Source organism: Rhipicephalus microplus, chromosome 3 (genome assembly GCF_043290135.1).
Source record: "Rhipicephalus microplus isolate Deutch F79 chromosome 3, USDA_Rmic, whole genome shotgun sequence".
Lineage (NCBI taxonomy): Eukaryota > Metazoa > Arthropoda > Arachnida > Ixodida > Ixodidae > Rhipicephalus > Rhipicephalus microplus.
The window spans coordinates 132,930,666-132,951,279 of NC_134702.1; the positions used below are offsets into that span (position 1 = coordinate 132,930,666).

The 20,614-nt window shown below is 42.6% G+C and overlaps 1 long non-coding RNA gene across 1 annotated transcript in view; it reads right to left on the minus strand.

Annotated features, from left to right (window-relative positions):
* Positions 1 to 18,906, minus strand: part of LOC142803360 (uncharacterized) — a 30,959-nt gene extending 12,053 nt beyond the window's left edge. Inside the window, exons 1-2 of the long non-coding RNA XR_012894073.1 lie at positions 18,826 to 18,906; positions 8,091 to 8,148 (exon numbers count right to left, since the gene is read on the minus strand). This is a non-coding gene — a long non-coding RNA (uncharacterized LOC142803360). The remainder of the gene's footprint in view (positions 1 to 8,090; positions 8,149 to 18,825) is intronic.
* Between the last annotated feature and the right edge of the window lie 1,708 nt (positions 18,907 to 20,614).

Sequence of the window (20,614 nt, forward strand, 5' to 3'; positions counted from 1 at the left end):
CACTTCCTCTTCGCGCATCCTTTTAAAGACGATAGTCTTTCATGGGGTACTTCGACGCAAAATGTTTGGTCTGTGCATCTGTACATTTGCCTGTTTGTCCGCCGTAAAATACCCCAAACAGGCTCAAACGATACCCCAAACGGCCAACCCCATCCGCAGTGCCCACCAATATTTCTCAAGTTCCAGCGTTCATACTTGTGTGATTGTCAATTAGAAAGCACTTATTGTGCATATCTAAGGCACCGTAACAACACGTCAATATTTTGCATATGTGTCATTGTACCAGAGAAGGCACACATAAGTAATTATAAGGACCATAGCGCTTATCACGCGGCGCTGACAATGCAACGTGATGCTCAAAAAGGCAAGCGTTTCCAACGCTTTGCTAAAATTACACGGTGGTGGCACCTGTCCATCGCTTTGCGTTCTACTCTTTATCGCCTCTGAGGCAGGTGCACTCGCCTTCCTTTGTTTTCAAAGATAACTGCCAGATAGCGCTCGTGTCTAACGTGCCTCGATGCGCTCGTTCGCCTTCGCTGCAGGAATCTAGATTTTCTAACGCAGCGCCTCCAGAGTACAATTCACCAATTCTCTCGCGCAGAACATCAAATAAATGTTTTGTTCACTCTCTTCACACGCAAGCCTATCGTCTTTCGAGAACATTTGCAGTGAAACATGCAGATATGGGGCCATTTTTTTCCTGGACAGCACTCAGTGCGCTTTGACGCTGCCACTCATCTCCCACCATGACCACTGAATAAGCCATTGCATCGACGTTGAGGGCTCGCAATGCAGCCACAGCGCGGGCTTAGAGTCAAGACTTGCGAGAGAGCTCTCGAGCCAAAAGCGAGATGCCAGTGCTGGCAAAATGCACAGGCCGGAACCAAGGTGGCGACAGTGATGAGGGCTCGCGCAGCCGAAACAGCACGCGCTTTTGAACAAGTGGACCTTGAGCTGAGGACCCGTTAGGCCAAAGGAAGACGTCAGTGTCGTCCGGACACCGAGTGGGAAGCACGGACCACAAAGCTATTATACTCAAAGGAAACGTTGTCCTGATGTGCAGGCCATATAAGTAATAAACAGGGCAACTCTTGTGGTCTGTAAAATTATATGTAAATAATTCCATCAATATGTAAATTGTACTGCATCATTTGTGCATCAACCTGGTTGCATATGGTTGCATATCAACCTGGTTGCATATGGTTGCATATGGTTGCATATGGTTGCATATGGTTGTATATGGTTGCATATGATTGCACGCAGATATGCAACCAAAAATGGTTGGATATCTGCGTGCTTCCCTGAAAATGTCGTCAAAACAAAGTAGTCTTCAATCGGATTTAATTCGTGAATGGCATCACAGTTTCAGTGCGGCTTAAGAAACACTAAAATGTTCAGAATTGCGTATCTATGTTTTTTTTAGTAAAGAAACACACAGACTAATACGCATTGGTGCTGCGCCTCAGATATGCCTAGTATTTGCTTTTTCACCGACAATGTTCACAAGAATGAACGCTGCCCCCAGTTGAAAATGGCTGAGTGATCAGAAAGTGCTTAATCTTTGGCCGGGTGGCTGAATCGTATTAGAGACAAAGAGACATAAAGTGAGACCACGATTTCTACGTTTAATATTCCAACAAAGACCATCGTCATTAAATGTGTTTGAAATTCAACGAGGAATAATACAGAGGGCAGCCTCTCTTTTTCCTTCTCTCACTCCCAGTATTTTTTCTTCCTCCATAGAGAACGCAAGAAGAGCAGTTAAACTGCAGCTCACCGTTTTTTAAAAAGCGATAGTCTTTCTTCGGGACCTTCGACGGAAAAATTCTGGTCTGTCTGTCTGTCTGTCTGTCTGTCTGTCTGTCTGTCTGTCTGTCTGTCTGTCTGTCTGTCTGTCTGTCTGTCTGTCTGTCTGTCTGTCTGTCTGTCTGTCTGTATGTCTGTCTGTCTGTCTGTCTGTCTGTCTGTACAATTGTCTGTTTGTCCAATCTTAATGGCAACGGGTACTTAAAACGGCCGACCCCTTCCGCAGCACGCACCAATGTTGTTGAAGCTTCAGCATTCATATTTGTGCAATTGTAAAATAAAAAGCAATTATTGCGCTTGTCTAGGGCACCATAACAACACGCATATACTCTGCATGTGCGTATTTTACTGGAAAAGGCATACATAAGTAATTTTAAGGACCGTAGTGTTTGTCACGCTGCGCTGACCATGCAACGCCTGCACGAAAATGCGTGTCTTTCCAACGCTTTGCTAAGACGAGACGGTGGTGGCACCTACCCGTCGCCTTGCGTTCTACGCCTACTCCCCTCTGAGACGAGCCTGCACACCCGTCTCAGAGCCACGCGCTTCGTTTTTCTCGAAAACTGCCAGATGGCGCTCATGTCTGATGTGTGACGTGACTTGATGCACTCGTTCGCCTTCACTGCACGCTCGAGACACTCTAACGCAGTGCCTCCAGAATACCATTCGCCAATTTTCTTGCGCAGATCATCAAATAAATGCGTTGTTCACTCTCTCCACACGCAAGACTATCGTCTTTCCACGACATTTGCAAATTACCATGCAGCCAATTTTTTGATGAGCCGTTGAATTGAGCCGGTAAACACAAGTGAGCGGAGCTGTTCTAAGCCGCTCATTGAAATGAGCTGTTTCGCATCTCTATTCTGTATTGGTCGTATGCGTGTTTGTGTAATTACGTCTATTTTTACATGTGTCATTATAGTTTCTGTGTCTTGTGATGTAGAATAAGTTTGTTTGCTCATGGTGTGACGGCATCCGTCATTTTTTTTTTTACCACCAGAGATAACTACCCGCAATCACCACCAAAGCATTGCAAATACAGTAAAAATTTGCTGTGACAACACGTGCTGGAAAGCTGAGTGGGGTAAACAACTGCTACCTTTTCAACGTTCAAAAATAAGTTAGCCTGAAAGTAAATTTTTACGTTGATTGGCACGTAGTATAAAAAGAAAGAAAAAAAGGGGATGCACTACATGACAAAATGTTTACTCCTCTTGTGGGTAATTTTTTGTGTGCATATTGTGTGCATATGTGAGCACAATGTGTGCATATTGGGGCCTCAGTTTCATAAAAATGCAAAAAATAATTTGATTAGTAGAAGAGAATTGTCTACTTTGACGAAAACACCACCGGAAACAACAAAAAGAAAAGCAGTGGTTCCTCTGCACCATCATCTCGTTGGAACACATGTCATCTAAAAGCTGGTTCTTTCTGGCACGCATGCCGGCTCAATATCTCATGCATGTGCTCTCCACTTCATCGCTTCCCCAGTAAGCAACCTTGGCCTTACACTCAGTCACGAGTGAATGTTTTTGTGCTTTGGCTATTTGCATCGCAGCGGCAAGCCGCCGCTCTAAAAGTTGATTTTGGGCTCTAGTCTTGGCGCTCTAGTCTTGGCGCAATAGCTCAACTGCTCAACTGCTCTAGAGCGCAACTGTTCTAGTCTTGGCGCAATATCACTGTCATGTGAAAAAAGCTTGTGGTTTTGGTGTGTTGCACCAACTACCTAAAAATAACAATCAGACTGAGATATGAAAATCTGTTAGCCGGAGAATCCATTACTCAAGAATAGATAGATTTACCTCTGGTGTTGCAGAAAGAACTCGCGTCTGGATTGATTATTGCTATGAATATTTAATTTTTATAAGTGAGAGACAAACTGGTAACAGATGGTTGTCAGAGCCATTACATTCAGCGAAGATACAAGCATCTCTGGATCTCTGAATACATTAGACCACTAAGCAGTATTTCTAACATTTGTGAATGCATTGGACAACATTCACACATCATCCACTTTTACCCAGTTTCTCCACACCAATAATAGACAGATTTTCATGCAAGAAGAAAACGTAAACATAGCTTCAACGTCCGCAAAGGTGTTCGCTGTACGTTCGAAAGAAAATACAAGGCTTTTGTTGAAAGTTTTGCTTCTTTGCCAGACACGGCCATATAACATTATCACACCATTTCCCTAAAGAAAGCGTAAGGGTTATATTGGCTGTTTTGAAGTGCAGTAGCGTTATCGTGTATAAAAGTGAAACTCCAAGAAAAGTGGGCGATAAAGCACGTTTCTCTCGGTGGAATCCAAACCTACAACCTTGGAATTACGAGCACGATGCTCTAGTAGTTGAACTACAAGAAAGCGCAATCCTGCTATCACATTCCTGAGTATAATTTCCGTTCAATTTCTCCGAGTGTCTGGCAGCGCAACTCGTGACACCGGCATGCGCAGCACAAAGTACGAGGTCTAATGTGCGAATCGAGTTCTTTTCCTTCATTTAGCAGTGTGCTTGCTAACTCTACGCCGGCCTACTCCTGAACACCGTGCGTAAGAATGCTGAGGGTGGGTGGTGGTGGTGGTGGTGGTGGTGGTGGTGGTTAAACAGTGAAATACTTTCACTTGTAGGGAAAAAATCAGTTGGAAGACGAACACTTGTGATATCTAAAGAGTCTGATGTTGCGGAAAATATAGTCATGCATATGTACAGCCCCATCTAGGTCTGCGCACGTGCAAGCTGGACTAACTACAGGCGGCAACACTTCGCCGCTGTTGTGGGGTTTGAAGGGATGTGCACAGCGTAACAGACATGCAGATTTTCTTCGCACTTCCTAGTCTAAAAGTGCCTTTGTTTAACCGTATATGTAACTGGCCTCAAGTCATTTGTGACATCTCGTTTCCCAACAAAGACGCATTTGAACGGATAAAATGTGCCCAACAATTTCACAAAAATGACTGCGGTTATGTTCCTTCCGAGATGTATGGTTGCTTAAAAATTTGATAACTAGAGAGTGCTTAGGCAAATACTATTTGTTGTTTGTGTTTCTATCAGCCCATTTTTATAGATTACCAAGAATTGGAAGTTGTAGTGAATTATCATCATCATCATCATCATCATCAGCCTACGTCCACTGCAGGACAAAGGCCTTTCCCATGTTAAGCCAGTCAACTCGGTCCGGTGCTTGCTGCTGCCCATTTATACCCGCAAACTTCTTAATCTCATCTGCCCACCTAACCTTCTGTCGCCCCCTAACGCGCTTGCCGTCTCTTGGAATCTAGCTAGTTACCCTTAGTGACCAGCGGTTATCTTCTCTACGTGCTACATTGCGCGCCCATGTCCAGATCTTCTTCTTGATTTGAACTATGGTATCCTTCACCCCGGTTTGTTCCCTGATGCACTCTGCTCTCTTCTTGTCTCTTAAGGTTGCACTTACCATTTTACCTTTTCCATTGCTCACTGCGTCGTCCTCAATATAAGCTGAACCCTCTTTGTAATTCTCCAGGTTTCTGCCGCGTAGCTAAGTACCGGCAACATGCAGCTGTTATATACCTTCCTTTTGAGGGATAGTGGCAATCTACCTGTCATGATTTGAGAATGCTTGCCAAATGTGCTGCACCCCATTACTCTGCTAGTTACTTCAATCTCGTGGTTCAGCTTCGCGGTTACAACCTGCCCTAAATAGACATAGTCTTTTACATATTGAAGTGCACTATTAGCTATCTCGAAGCGCTGCTCTCTTCCGAGGTTGTTGTAAATTAATTTCGTTTTCTTCAGATTAAGTTTAAGGCCTACTTTTCTGCGGTCCTTGTGTAACTCCGTAATCATGAGTTGCAATTCGTGCCCTGAGTTACTTAGCAATGCAATGTCATCGGCAAAGCGCAGGTTACTGAAGTACTCTTCATTAGCTCTTATGCCTAACTGTTCCCATTCTAGGCCCCTGAAAACCTCTAGCTGTAAGCGCACGCTAAAGAGCATTGGGTAGACTGTGTCCCCCTGCCTTACACCCTTTTTGATTAGTATTCTGTTGCTTTCTTTATGAAGCACTATGGTAGCAGTTGATCTCCTGTAGATTTCTTCTAGGATGTTTATATGTGCTTCGTCGACACCCTGATTCTGCAGTGTCTGCATGACTGCTGATATTTCTACCGAATCAAACGCCTTCTCGTAATGTATGAAGGCTATTTATAGTGGTTGGCTATATTCTGAGCATTTTTTTAATATTTGATTGATAGTAAGAATGCGGTCGATTATTGAGAAGCCTGTTCGAAATCCTGCTGGTGCCTTTGGTTGATTGAATTCCAATGTTGTCTTAATTCTCTTAGCAATCACGTGTGTGAATAGCTTATATACTACACATATAAATATAACTGCCTATTTGTGCGTTGACGCCTAAATGCCTTCAAGTAATAAGAAATTCTCCTTTTCAAAAGTGAGCGCCTATACGAACGCTATTTTTCGAGTACAGTTTTAGGACATTACTCATGTTACCGGGTGACATTTGCGGTTATGAAATCCATGAGGGTTCAATTTAGTCGTCTGCTTCAGCGAACTTCTGAAAAACAACCGATATAGCTCAAGCTCAAATGGAAAGCGCCGGTCACAATACACGGCCGCATCCACGTGGAGCAAGGAGTTGGTAAATAAGAAATTGTGGAGAGCTGTTAGGAGAAAGGAAATTGAGAAGCAAAAAAAAAAAGAAAGACAGACAGACAGAAAAAAAGAAAAAAATGAATGACAGAAGGAAAGGAAGATAGGAAGGAAGGAAGAAAGAAAGGAAGGAAGAAAAAAGAAGGAAAAAAAAGAAACAAAGATATGACGCGCGTGAGACACGTTTTCGTGTAATGAAGTCCTTGAGGAGTTTACCGAAAGGGAAGAAATTCACTCTTTGCGATTGGGCACGCATAGAGTGAATTAATCTGCCCACTTCTGGTCACCTGCCCATATCTGGTCGTATAGGGTTCTGCCTATATCCTCCTATGTTTTTAATGTCAACCATGCTGAAAAAAAAAAGACCCAAGGGTCCGTTAATTGGACTGTGGATACTTGACTCATCGAGTTATTGAAAGACGTTGAGGACGTTTGCGCCTCTCCTTGAACGCGATCAATAACACCCCGGGCGCACCACCTTCACCACGCCATAAGGACTGGATATGGGCTGCTCAAAACTATCCCTGTATGTGTACTCAATCTACTCTTGCTAAGTGCCCAATAAGCAATTACCCATTCTTTTGATTATTGGCGACGTACTGACTGTTCATCTGTAAAGAAACACCCGAAGGCGTGCAGGTGCACACATTGCGATGCGTTGGCAGCCTCAAACCGCCCACTCATTTGACTTGTTTTGACATCTGGTACGATTCTGCATCAGAATACTTCATGCGTGAAGGTGACTCCGACTACTAAGTCGCATTGTTATAGCGTTTTCGTGGGAATCAGTGTAAAGCACTCACGTGTCTCTATAGTATAGAACACCTGCTTGCTAATCAGATGGCATGGTATCAAATTTCACCCATAGGAGACATTTTTATTACTTATGATTTCCATTTATCATGCATCCTCGCTCGTAACCAACAACATCAACTCCTAAATTACTGCAAAACAAGCTCTTTGACGGTATAACGTTCAGTGAACGGACAGAGTAGTCTACGAATAGTGAGGCTAAAAGGACTCTTGCATGGCTGTGTTGCACAGTTGGCGCCTCTGTGTGATTTATTTGTGGCAACTTTCCGACCGTAAATACAGGTCGTGCACGCCTTTGATTTAAAATTATTCGTATTTATCTACAAATTTTCCACGTGCATTTACGAGGTTGGATGCTTAAATTATGCTTAAGCTGAATATGTAATTGAGAGTCTTTAGCGATACCCTCGTGTAAGGGTTACATAAAAAAAAGCGTCGCTTACCAAAGTAACTTATCTTGTGAAGCCATATGTGCAGACATTTATTTCCGGTGAGGCACGCATGCCTTTGGCCACTCCAGATGAGAGCCCGCAACTAGGAGGCAGCCCCCAGAGCAAAGCTGCTGTTTGCGCACTCAACACTGACATGACCGCAACTTTGTAAATATGGGCACATGCGTGACCACGTATGCCGTGGCACAATTGCTTTCCTAGATGTTTTGTTGCCAAAACAGTAGTACTAATGCTTTGCGGGTGCTGTCATAGTGAAAAAACAAATGCCTTTATACTACTGATAAAATATAATTTTTGTGAATGGTATACCCAAACATTCACATTTCACAGATGTTTTGCAGCATGCGCAGAGGACTACTTTTAAAGAACTTACACTTCTATTGCACCGGTTAGGTACTGCAAACTGAACGAGTCTTGCTGAAACCTCGGTTCTGAAAAAAAAAGCAAATAATTTCTTAGCACTTCAGCGCACATTGCTATATTAGGGGCAATTTAAACAAAGAAACCGCATCTAAGATTTCTCTATAAAACTCAGTCTCTTCATTCTGTAACTATAATCTCCATTTTCACCAACATTGCTGAAACTAAATACGCAAGTGCACTAACATAGCTGAAATAAATACGCAAGTTAGCTAAGGATCTGGTGGTCTACATTACCTAAATAAATATTGTGATATTTTTGGGAGCAACTTCTCCATCCTAAATAAGCGGATTCTGCGGACCAGCTGTTCGTGCACTTGCTTGAAGTTGCAGAAAACCTTTTCGCAGCAAGAATAGTTGAACAGCGGTAAAGAAGTCTCCTTGCATTGAGAAAGCAGCTAGAAGGCCCCGCCGCGGTGGTCGAGTGGCTAAGGTACTCGGCTGCTGACCCGCAGGTCGCGGGTTCGAATCCCGGCTGCGGCGGCTGCATTTCCGATGGAGGCGGAAATGTCGTAGGCCCGTGTGCTCAGATTTGGGTGCACGTTAAAGAACCCCAGGTGGTCGAAATTTCCGGAGCCCTCCACTACGGCGACTCTCATAATCATATGGTGGTTTTGGGACGTTAAACCCCACATATCAATCAAAGCAGCTAGAAGAACGGGTGAACAAGCTGCAGGGCGTCTTCCCTAAACTTGCTTTCGACGAGTTCGAGCAAGACGCCTTAGAGCGCATTGACTAGATCATCGCCACCCACACGTGGTTTTGTGCGCATTCTAGAAGCATATATATTTGGGTGATCTGAGGAAAATAAACGAATTGAAAGTCTGGCACCCTATTCTGTCTCCTTTTTTTTCATCCTGGTATCCGTTGCGCCACAAATATTTTATTAGGCAATGCACCCATTCGCCCAACGTCACCCTCTGCTAACAATTCATAAAGTTGCCTTGTAGCCTAAGAAAAAAGGTTAGCAGTTTCGCAGCAAAGGCGGAGCATCTTAGGGGATTATAGCCCCATTTTATAGCGAAAGCTGTTATGAGATCAAAACACGGTTCTCGCACAGCGCCGTAGTTATCCGCCGCCACCGGTGGTGTACGTGACCAGTATCGCAAAAAGAAGTTCTAAATAGAAAAAAAAAACCCTAAGGACACATTAAGATGAGAACTCAGGTCCACTGCGTGCCAGCCCTGTATTCTACCGCTGAGTAACAGCGCTGCTTGCTTCTAAATTGGCTTTAGGCAGCCTAATGCCGGGAAAGAAATTGCGGTATTATAAGCAATAAAGCATTGTGAAACACCAAATGAACAATCAGCCTTCACACAATGTGAATTGCGTAACCAATGGGTCGTCTAATGCTCCAACCCATTAAACAACTTATTCGCGATCAGCTATTAACTGGGGCGCATACCTACTTGAGACAGAATTCTTGATCGTATTCAGCCACAGCCGAAAAAATGCACTAAATTACTAGCAAGTGTGCAGCGGATGCCAAACTTCTCCGAAGAATGACAAAAGATAGCATAGTGAATGTTGGCCTACTACACAAAAATTATAATTATGGCGTAGCGGATGCCCAGCATTGGCACCTGCCCCGCCGTGGTGGTCTAGTGGCTAAGGTACTCGGCTACTGGCCCGCAGGTCGCGGGTTCAAATTCCGGCTGCGGCGGCTGCATTTCCGATAGAGGCGGAAAAGTTGTAGGCCCGTATGCTCAGATTTGGGTGCACGTTAAAGATCCCCAGGTGGTCGGAATTTCCGGAGCCCTCCACTACGGCGTCTCTCATAATCATATAGTGGTTTTAGGACGTTAAACCCCACATATCAATCAATCAAATTAGCACTTGTAGCATTTACCCTACCAATGTTTAGAAAAGGCTTTGAAAGGCCCCTCTTCTAGCTTTCACTCGGGCTGTGCTGCGTGTTCCACGAAAGCTTTGCATTTTTTTTAATGCGAAGCATTTTTCAGCAAACTTCGACGATTTAGCACGTATCTATCTATCTATCTATCTATCTATCTATCTATCTATCTATCTATCTATCTATCTATCTATCTATCTATCTATCTATCTATCTATCTATCTATCTATCTATCTATCTATCTATCTATCTATCTATCTATCTATCTATCTATCTATCTATCTATCTATCTATCTATCTATCTATCTATCTATCTATCTATCTATCTATCTATCTATCTATCTATCTATCTATCTATCTATCCACCTAGTGCTTCTCACTCCTCTGGTCATTTGAATAACCGTATTGATACCAAAATTGGGATGACATATCTTGACTGTATGGCGAGCCTAATTGACTTGTCTTAACATAAAAATTAGGACATGTATAACATGAATGTCATGATTAACATTTCATGGTCTTTCGGCTCTTGCGGTGGTTTCGTTCACATGGCCTGTTGCAAAACTGGTATGGTATGAACATGACTGCATGGCGAACACAAGTGACCTACCCTAACGTGGAAATCACGACATGCGTACCATACTGTACTCATTATGTGCTCGCGGCTGTTTCCCTAGTTTACATACACCAAATTTGGTAGTACGGGACGTGAATGAATGACAGAGTTATGTGACTGGTGGAAACATTATAATCATCACATGCGTGTCATGCAACAACATGACCACATGCCGCCCCGCCACGGTGGTCTAGTGGCTAAGGTACTCGGCTGCTGACCCGCAGGTCGCGGGTTCAAATCCCGGCGGCGGCGGCTGCATTTCCGATGGAGGCGGAAATGTTGTAGGCCCGTGTGCTCAGATTTGGGTGCACGTTAAAGAACCCCAGGTGGTCAAAATTTCCGGAGCCCTCCACTACGGCGTCTCTCATAATCATATGTGGTTTTGGGACGTTAAACCCCACATATCAATCATGACCACATGCCACACTCATGATGAACTCGCGTCCCTTTCGCTAGCTTTACATATGCTAAAGTTGGTGTTACATGGCGTCAATGAAAAATCAAAGTATATGACTGGTTAAAACATGATAATCACGACGTGCGTATCATGTAAGAACATGGCAACATACCACGCTCATGTTGCGCTCGAGGCCGATTCGCTAGCTTCACATATCCCAACGTTTGTATTACGTGACGTATTAACATGAATGGACAACGAAGGTAAATGACACGTTCAAGCATGATAATTATGACGTGGACGTCATGTACGGCATAATTTACGTCTCCTTCGTAAAGTTGTGCTGATTTTAAAGTGACATATTAACCTTCCTCATTCGTGCTTCGCATATCATCGATTCTCACTGTACGTCCAATCTGTCAGTTTATTGATGGTCACATTCATCATCATAATCAGCCTGACTACGTCCACTGCGGGACAAAGACCTCTCCCATGTTCCGCCAGTTAACTCGGTCCTGTGCTTGCTGCTGCCAATTTATACCCGCAAACTTCTTAATCTCATCTGCCCACCTAACCTTCTGTCTCCCCCTAAACCGCTTGCCTTCTCTGGGAATCCAGTTAGTTACCCTTAATGACCAGCGGTTATCCTGTCTACGCGCTACATGCCCGGCCCATGTCCATTTCTTCTTGATTTCAGCTATGATATCCAAAACCCCCGTTTGTTCCCTAATCTACTCTGCTCTCTTCTTGTCTCTTAAGATGACACCTACCATTTCTCTTTCCATTGCTCGCTGCGTCGTCCTCAATTTAAGCTGAACCCTCTCTGTAAGTCTCCAGGTTTCTGCTCCGTAGCTAAGTACCGGCAAGACACAGCTGTTATATACTTTCCTCTCGAGAGATAGTGGCAATCTACCTGTCATAATTTGACAGTGCTTGCCAAATATGCTCCAACCCACTCTTAGTCTTCTAGTTACTTCAATCTCGTGATTTGGCTCCACGGTTATTACCTGCCCCAAGTAGACATAGTCTTTTACAACTTGAAGTGCACAATTACCTACCTCGAAGCACTGCTCTTTTCTGAGGTTGTTGTACATTACTTTCGTTTTCTGCAGATTAATTTTAAGACTCACCTTTCTGCTCTCCTTGTCTAACTCCGTAATCATGAGTTGCAATTCGTGCCCTGAGTTACTTCGCAATGCAACGTCATCGGCGAAGCGCAGGTTACTAAGGTACTCTCCGTTAACTCTTATCCCTAACTGCTCCCATTCCATGTTTCTGAAAACCTTTTGTAAGCACGCGGTAAATAGCATTTGGCGAGATTGTGTCACCCTGCCTTACACCCTTTTTGATTGGTATTCTGTTGCTTTCTTTATGGAGCACTATGATAGCAGTTGATCCCCAGTAGATTTCTTCCAGGATGTTTATATATACTTCAACGACGCCCTGATTCCGCAGTGCCTGCATGATGACTGATATTTCTACTGAATCAAACGCCTTTCGTAATCTATGAAGGCTGTATATAGTGGCTGTTTATATTCTGAGCATTTTTCTATTACCTGATTCATAGTATGAATGTGGTCGATTGTTGAGTAGCCTGTTCGAAATCCTGTTTGTTCCTTTGGTTGATTGAATTCTAATGTTTTCTTTACTCTGCTAGCAATTACCTTTGTAAATAGCTTGTATACTACAGAGAGCCAGCTGAACGGCCTGTAATTCTTCAAGCCTTTGTCATCTCCTTTCTTATGTATTAAGACGATGTTAGCGTTCTTCCAAGACTCTGGTACTCTTCCCATCAGGAGACACCTCGTAAACAGGGTGGCTAGTTTTTCTAACACAATATGTCCTCCATCTTTCAGCAGATCTGATGCTACCTGATCCTCACCAACAGGTTTGCCTCTTTGAATGCTCTTCAAATCTTTTCTGACTTCTTCTATCATTACTGGTGGGGTGTCATCTGGGTTACCGCCAGTTCTTATTTCATTTCATTTTTTTTACCCTCAGGGCCATATGGCATTTTAGAGGGGAGTGGAAATAAAATTTACAAGGAAAAGGAAAATACAGCATAAGAATATACAGCATAGAAAATACATATTATACAGCAGAATGTACAGCAGCGAAAATACAGCATGAGAATAAACAATGCAACAAACATAAAAATAAAAAGTAAAGTAATTATACAATAATAGCTGTGCAATGACGGTGATCATAATACAATTTTGAGTAACGTTTAGCTCATACAATACTGAGTAAGGTTTGATGGAAAATATTGTTATTAGTAATAGTGACGATGTCTTCGGGAAGGCGGTTCCAATCTACTGATGTACGAGGTATAAATGATCGAGAAAAACACTGGGAGTTGCAGGATGCGATTCCAATCTTATGACGATGGTCGATGTGAGGGGATATGTACTGAGGATTGAGGATTAATTGGTTATGTAGGGTGGGATGATGCGATAATTTGTGAAATGTACTCAAACGAGATATTTTCTGACGGGAGGCAAGGGAAGGAAGGCCTAGGCTGGATTTCATTTAACTGATACTGGCGATGCGATTGTAGTTAGAAAGTATGAAAAGGGGCGGAGTTATTCAGTACGCGCTCAAGTGAAGTAGCCAGGTTATCGTGGTAAGGATCCCACACTGATGATGCATATTCAAGTTTGGAACGTATAATGTTTTGTACAACAGAACTTTTAGTGCAGAAGGGGCTTTTGAAAAGTTACGACGTATGTAGCCTAACATGCGATTAGCATTATTAGTAATGTATGCGATGTGGGGTGCCCAAGATAAGTTAGAAGTGATAAGAATGCCCAGGTATTAAAGTCGTGGTTGTTCCGGCTACTGTACATATCTCTGTAAAACTCATTCGCTATTCTAACTATCCTATCCATATTGGTAGTTATTTTGCCTTCTTTGCCCCTTAGTGCATACATCAGATTTTTGCCTATCCCAAGTTTCCTCTTCACTGCTTTGACACTTCCTCCGTTTTTCAGAGTGTGTTCAATTTTCTCCATGTTATAGCTCTTACATCGCATACCCTACGCCTATTAATCAGCTTTGAAAGCTCTGCCAGTTCTATTTTGTCTGTTGTACTTGAGACTTTCATGATTGGATGCTTCTAATGAGATTCTTCATTTCCTGGGAAAGCTTGCGAGTGTCCTGTCTAACTACCCTGCCTCCAACTTCCACTGCACGCTCCGTAATGGTACTCGTCAGATTATCATTCATTGTATCTACGCTAAGGTTGGTTTCCTCACTAAGAGCCGAGTACCTGTTCTGGAGCGAGACTCTGAATTCCTGTACTTTCCCTCTCAGTGCTAGCTCATTGATTGGCTTCTTGCATATCAGTTTCTGTCGTTCATTCTTCAAGTCTATGCGAATTATAGCACGTACCATTCTATGGTCACTGCATCGTATCTTGTCAATCCCTTCCACATCCTGCACGATGCCTGAGTGTGCACTCATTATAAAGTCTATTTCGTTCTTATTTTCGCCATTAAGGATGGTCACATTACTCTCATACAAATATGTATACAGAGACAGCTCTAGGCAAGTGTGAAGCTCAGGATATGCTACTGAATTATCGTATTTGGATAATATAGCCAACCTATTCTTGGAGCACCTACCGGCATCGACACAGGCTTGACGTCCGGCTCGAACACACATTCTGGCGACTTGACGCAGCTCTCTGTCTGACACCGGGTATCACTATGTCAGGTACGAAAATGTCTGGAATGGCTATTTGAGAGTCGCCAAAACTTTCCAAACGGCCCCTTGTTTGACATCAATGAAGCCACGGTGCGGAGTAGCCGCGCAAGCGGCATGAGCGGCGGTGCCCACATGAGAGGCTCTACTGTTCTATTAGGCTCTACGAGTAGGCTCTAGTAGGCTCTAGTAGGCTCTACGAGAGGCTCTACTGCTGATACTGCGTTGCCACGTCAAGGTAAAGTATGAAACAAAACTATCTTTTAAAATAAGCAGCAGTTACTTTTCAGGGTGCCGCAATGTTTAGCAGAAAAACTTCTCACCTTTTGATGGTTTGGCTTTAAATTTACGCTAACAAAAAAAAGCTATTGAAAGTCGTCGTGTCCACGAAACTTTAGTTAGATGATGATCTATTGAAACCTTGCACGCAGTGCTTAAGAACTTTAGGGCGTTTATTATTTGCAGTAAATGCAAGCTTCCTAAGCTACAGGCGTGATCAGGCTGATTCGAAGAGGAGGCTGGATGATCATGAAAGACGGTGAGTAGAATGGTGAGGTTTACGACAAGCGGCTCCGACGGGCAGTAGGTCCACGTCTTGAAGCCTATTTAAACATCCAATGTTGCACCGTGTGAAGTAGCAGTGTGGGGTAACGTACCGCAAAGCCACATATTGTCCATGCGAAATGGTAGCAGCACCGAGCGAATCAACGTTTGTTTTTGTTTTTGTTTATTACTTTAATAATGCATAAAACGACGTCATTTACGATACAGTAGTAGCATGTATAAACACGTGATAATTTATAAGCAACGCTGCGTGAATGCTCTGTCAATGAAAGTGTGTTTATGTATTTCTTTTTTGTGGTACCGCCCAAGTACAAGCCAACTGTTGTCTTGAACGTCCCGACGACGTGACAATGTACATAACATTTCACAAATTCAAGGATTTGTTTACCTGTCGGAAGCTCTAGGTTATTCACTAGGCCACTAAATATCCTGTTTGTTTTAGAAACATTCATGATCTACATTATATTTTGCAGTTAGAACTAATGGCTTTGGATTGGCCCCTACTTTTCAGATGAAAAAAGCTGGCTAAACAAGCATTCTGGACATCTCTATCTTCCTTTGACATAACGGCCCTAGAGTTTAGCAGGGTTAAGCAAAGTGCCCACAGGTTAGCTAAGGCTTTTTTTTAGATTAAAATATAATATTTTGCCGTTACTGAAAATGCCGCTTTGTCATAATGGTATGCTAAATTTATGCGACTTAAGGAATTGTTCTTTTAAGAAAAGAAAAGAACAAGACATGTGAGAATCGGTGACCCATTTTTAGACGTTAAAATACAGGTAATACTTAGCTTACCACATGTATTCGTCTGGTTTAACTACAAAAAGGACTCGCTTGCTAGATTTTGTGCCGACTGGTTGTGCCCCCGCGATCTCCGACAACACGGCCGCTCAGGTTGACTGGCTCGCCCTATGCGATCTCCTGACGCCCACAGGAGCTCTCCCTGAGTGGTGCCCCGTCCTCGGACTTCTGTGACCGTGTCCATTTTTCTTATCTTCTCCTTACTTTCGGAACTCGCTGCCCCTGAGCCACGCTCTCTCCTCCCCCTTTCTCTACCTCTATTCCTTTCAATTCTACCCTTTTAGTCTCTCCTTACCCCTATCCCTCGTGGTGTACTGTTGAGGTGTGCTCCCCCTGAGAGGCAGTTACGGGGCTTACTTTTATCTTATTTTCATTTAAGAATCACTTACTACTATTTCGAGGAAACACTTGCTTGATTGATTGATATATGGGGTTCAACGTCCCAGCATACGATTATGACAGACGCCGTAGTGGAGGGCTCCAGAAATTTCGACCACCTGGGGTTCTTTAACGTACGCCCAAATCTGAGCCCACGGGCCTACAACATTTCCGCCTCCATCAGAAATGCAGCTTCCTCAGCCGGGATTTGATCCCGCGACCTGCGGGTAAGCAGCCAACTACCTTAACCACTAGACCACCGCGGCGGGGCTCAAGAAAGCACTTCTAAATTGACCTCACACTGCTGCGTCCTATTGTTGAAAGCCAAGGTAACATCAACCTTCTTATATTCTGGTGCGGTTTTTTTTTTTGCTGCGCGTATTCAATCTGTTCTTGTTCAGCTTTATTCATTCATTTATTTATTCACTCATTCATTCATTCACTGTTTATTCAGACAAAAACAATGATTGCCTAGGTTGAAGGGACGAAAGGCAGATTACCTCTGCCTGAATAAGGTCCCTCCACCCATACATTTGCTCATGTATTCACATGCAAGGACGTGAATATTTAAATATTCACGTCCTTGCGTGTTTAAGAGATGTGATGTATGTGCTACAATTACTTGACGACATACCTAATCGAATTGCGATTTGTTTGTTCTTTTCTAATTCTCACACACTGTCAGAACAAAGAACGTTTCTTCGACATATAATATTCCTCCATACCTTCTTTTGCACACAGACCGATGTAGCAGCTTGAGCCAGCTGTTCTGTGAAGCCAAATTTTCAATATCGGCTGTGGCCATTCTCCAGTGTGTCCACTCCAGTGTGCGTGAGTTATAGATTGCGTTAAGGTGAGCTATATATTTCATGGAGCTCGCGTACGTCGTCGCTTTCAACTTTGTGATAAGTTTGAGTTGGTAAACCGGGATGTTTGCAATAGACATTGCATAACTACCGTTGAACTTGATATCACCACATTTTTCTTTCCGGTGGTACGGTAGTTATAGTGCTTTGATGCTGGCTATGGCCGACATGTTTAAATAATTACCCTATGAAGGCGACCGAGCTCCGTGGAATATAAATGAACATCAAGAACGCTAGTTATGGAACCCTACACAAGCGCTGCCCCCACAATTGTGTCGTAGTTCTAGAGAAAATGCTTTAAATTATTATTGTTTATAACGATGAAACAAACTGCCTTTTCTACCAGAAATTTATTTCCTTTGCCAACACTTAAAAGACCGCAAACGATTACAACAGGGCGTTTTTTAAGCAATTAGAGTATCATTACAGATAATCGTTACAACTACCCTGTAAAAAATAAATCCAACTTCATGAAGTTTTTTCTTTAAACATGTAAGCACCACCTACAGGTATTTTTTTATCTTTCAAATCGCTCTTTATCTCTAGTAAAACCATGAATAATGAAGAGAACCACCGAGTCACCTCGTATACGGACGACTGCATTTGTCTTGTCTTTTTATTCAATTCGCTGTGATGTGGCAGCCACGTTGTCTAAGTATAATAGACCTTCAAAACATTAGTTTCTAAAAAACATTCTGAAATTTTGATCCACATGGTTAAAATATTATTCTGTTAGACAATTATTCAAAGTTTAAAATGCTGATGGTTGTTCAGAAGACCCTTCAAAATAGTAGTGCCAGAGATAGCAAAAGCACCGCCGGTGTCATCATAGCTTTAGCAGCGTAGCTGAGAAGCATATATCCGTTTAGGAAGTTTACTTTGTCCCAAAGTTCGCTAATAAGTGGTGCTCTTTTCCCCCCGTTTTTTGAATTTGTTGTATCCCCTATCTTTAAAGTGAATCCTGGTTCGTGGAGCTCTTGGAAAATTTCTTGTCGCCACAATATGAGCCTTCGTTACGATATATATATATATATATATATATATATATATATATATATATATATATATATACATAAAACACATCCAAATGTACGAATTACGGCTTATAACAATTCACTGCAACTTTAAACATTGCCGCGCAATAACACATACGGTAACCTCTATAAAAGCAAGAGAAAAATAATGGACAAACTCACAAATTATTCACGCCTGCAATGCAGTCCCCCCCCCCCCAAAAAAAAACTCTAAAGCTTTCGGATGCACATTTTAATGAAAATGTGTGTGTTCAGTCACTTGATATAGCGGTGAGAAGCATCAGAATTGTGTTCCGTTTCGGCACAAGATTTCACTAACCATGCGTTCGAGTTAGTCTGTTTCCGCCACATAGGCATCACAAATTTTCAAATTCACTAAGTTTTGTTACTGTTTTTTTTTGCTGATAAATTAGCATAAGGAGCCATAAAGACAACCTAGCAATTGTTATTGTGAAAAGGCCTTCGGCGCCGTACTTACAATGAGATCATAATTACTAATACGAATAGAAGGGCTGAAACCTTTGAACAAACCATGGGGAACAGTACGTGTGAGCTTTGCAAACTACGTATGAAACAGGCGCACCGTTTTCGAGCTTTTATTTGGCTGGGAAAGTGATCAACAGCGTTTTTCGAGGCAACTGAAACCTCACTTCATTATTGCAATAGAAAAACCAGGAAGCGCAAACATCAAAACATGAGAAAACAAAAGCCATTCCGTATGACGAACAATAACATGACTTTCATTTACACTGGCGCACAGTGAATCAGACCGATATTTCAACAAATATTTACGCAGATGTCACCCGTCCGCTGCCTTCATCGTTATTGTTACCATCTTGTCCAATAAATAAATGTTTGTGCAGCACAATATTTCATTCTTGCTCGAATTTAACCTTCAAATTGACATGGACGCATACTACACTTTCATGTAAGGTTATTTTGCAGAAAAGTCTTTTTTCTGTATTGAGGTCAGAGTTTTATATGCCGAGGCAGCAACACATGAAGCACGACACTCTAATAGTTTTCTATCAAAGAAAAAGCATTCACAGCAATTGCCATCATCGAACGGCGCTAAGAATCGATAGTTTTTCGTATGTATGTGTAGCAGCAAAAGTTCAGAAACAAGTAATCTTGAAACTGATTTGTCTACGGAACCAGCTACGAACAATTATCGGTCTTATGACAGTGAACATAACATGTTTTCATGCTTGAATCGAGAACAGCGCAGATAGAAATAAAGAACATCACGCTGCTTTTCTCTTCGGAGCACGTTACAAAATAGGAAAGGACGCTTTCCAGAATGATGCAGCAAAATTTGTGTGGAGGGATAAACTAGCAAAGAACGCGAATTTGCCAACGAGGCGAGATCACGCTACTCCGCATGAGTCATGAATTATATCTGACCAGGCTGGCAATGTTGCCTTGGCAGACTATAATATTAGACTCCCAGACCACCTAAGCACTCAACTGGTACTATACCGTCACTGCGTGGAAAATAAACGGCCACGCTAACCTTGATATTTCTGTCTTAGTTGCAGAGTGCGTAAATAATTGCTGCTTGTTGTAGCATCTGTCATGGTTATGCACCGATTGTATGATTGTTATCCCGAAAGCCGGCGTGTAACAACATTGCAGTTATAAATATGACAAAGAAAATGAAAAAAAAAATATTGTGTCCTATGGCCTGCACATTCAACGTCTATCTGAAATGTAGCGGCTTGAGAGATTGGGCAGCTCAGGGATGCATATTATGAACTTCAGAGCTGTTATATCCTCATGCACCGCACGTTTTTATGCAAAGTTGATACTGCCGGATTTGTGTAGCTGGTTGTATTCCAAAAATCTCTCTGAACCTACAAACAACCCTCCCCAGCCACAAATGACACACGCTCACTTATGCGATCGTATTGAGCCGATTGATATTCAAACAAAAGAAGTTTGTTTCCGCGGCATGGCCCTGCTGTAAATATGCGAAAGGGAGTGTCTTGACTCTTTCATGCACGAACTTTATTTTTGCAAGGAAACGGAGTTTTGTTGAAAAAATGTTGACCTCCTTTGCAGAATATATTTTTCTCAGAAGCAACGCAAATTGACCATATTATTTCAAGAGACATGATGTGGTCACATGAAGGGACACCCGAACAAGAATGCTGGTCACTTTCGGGAAAAGGCAACAAAGCAGTACTCCTTTCCCAGCAGGAGCAAAGGTAGATTGTGCGTAGCGCACATTCATATCAATCTTGAAGGCGTTTCTATATGTCATGCAG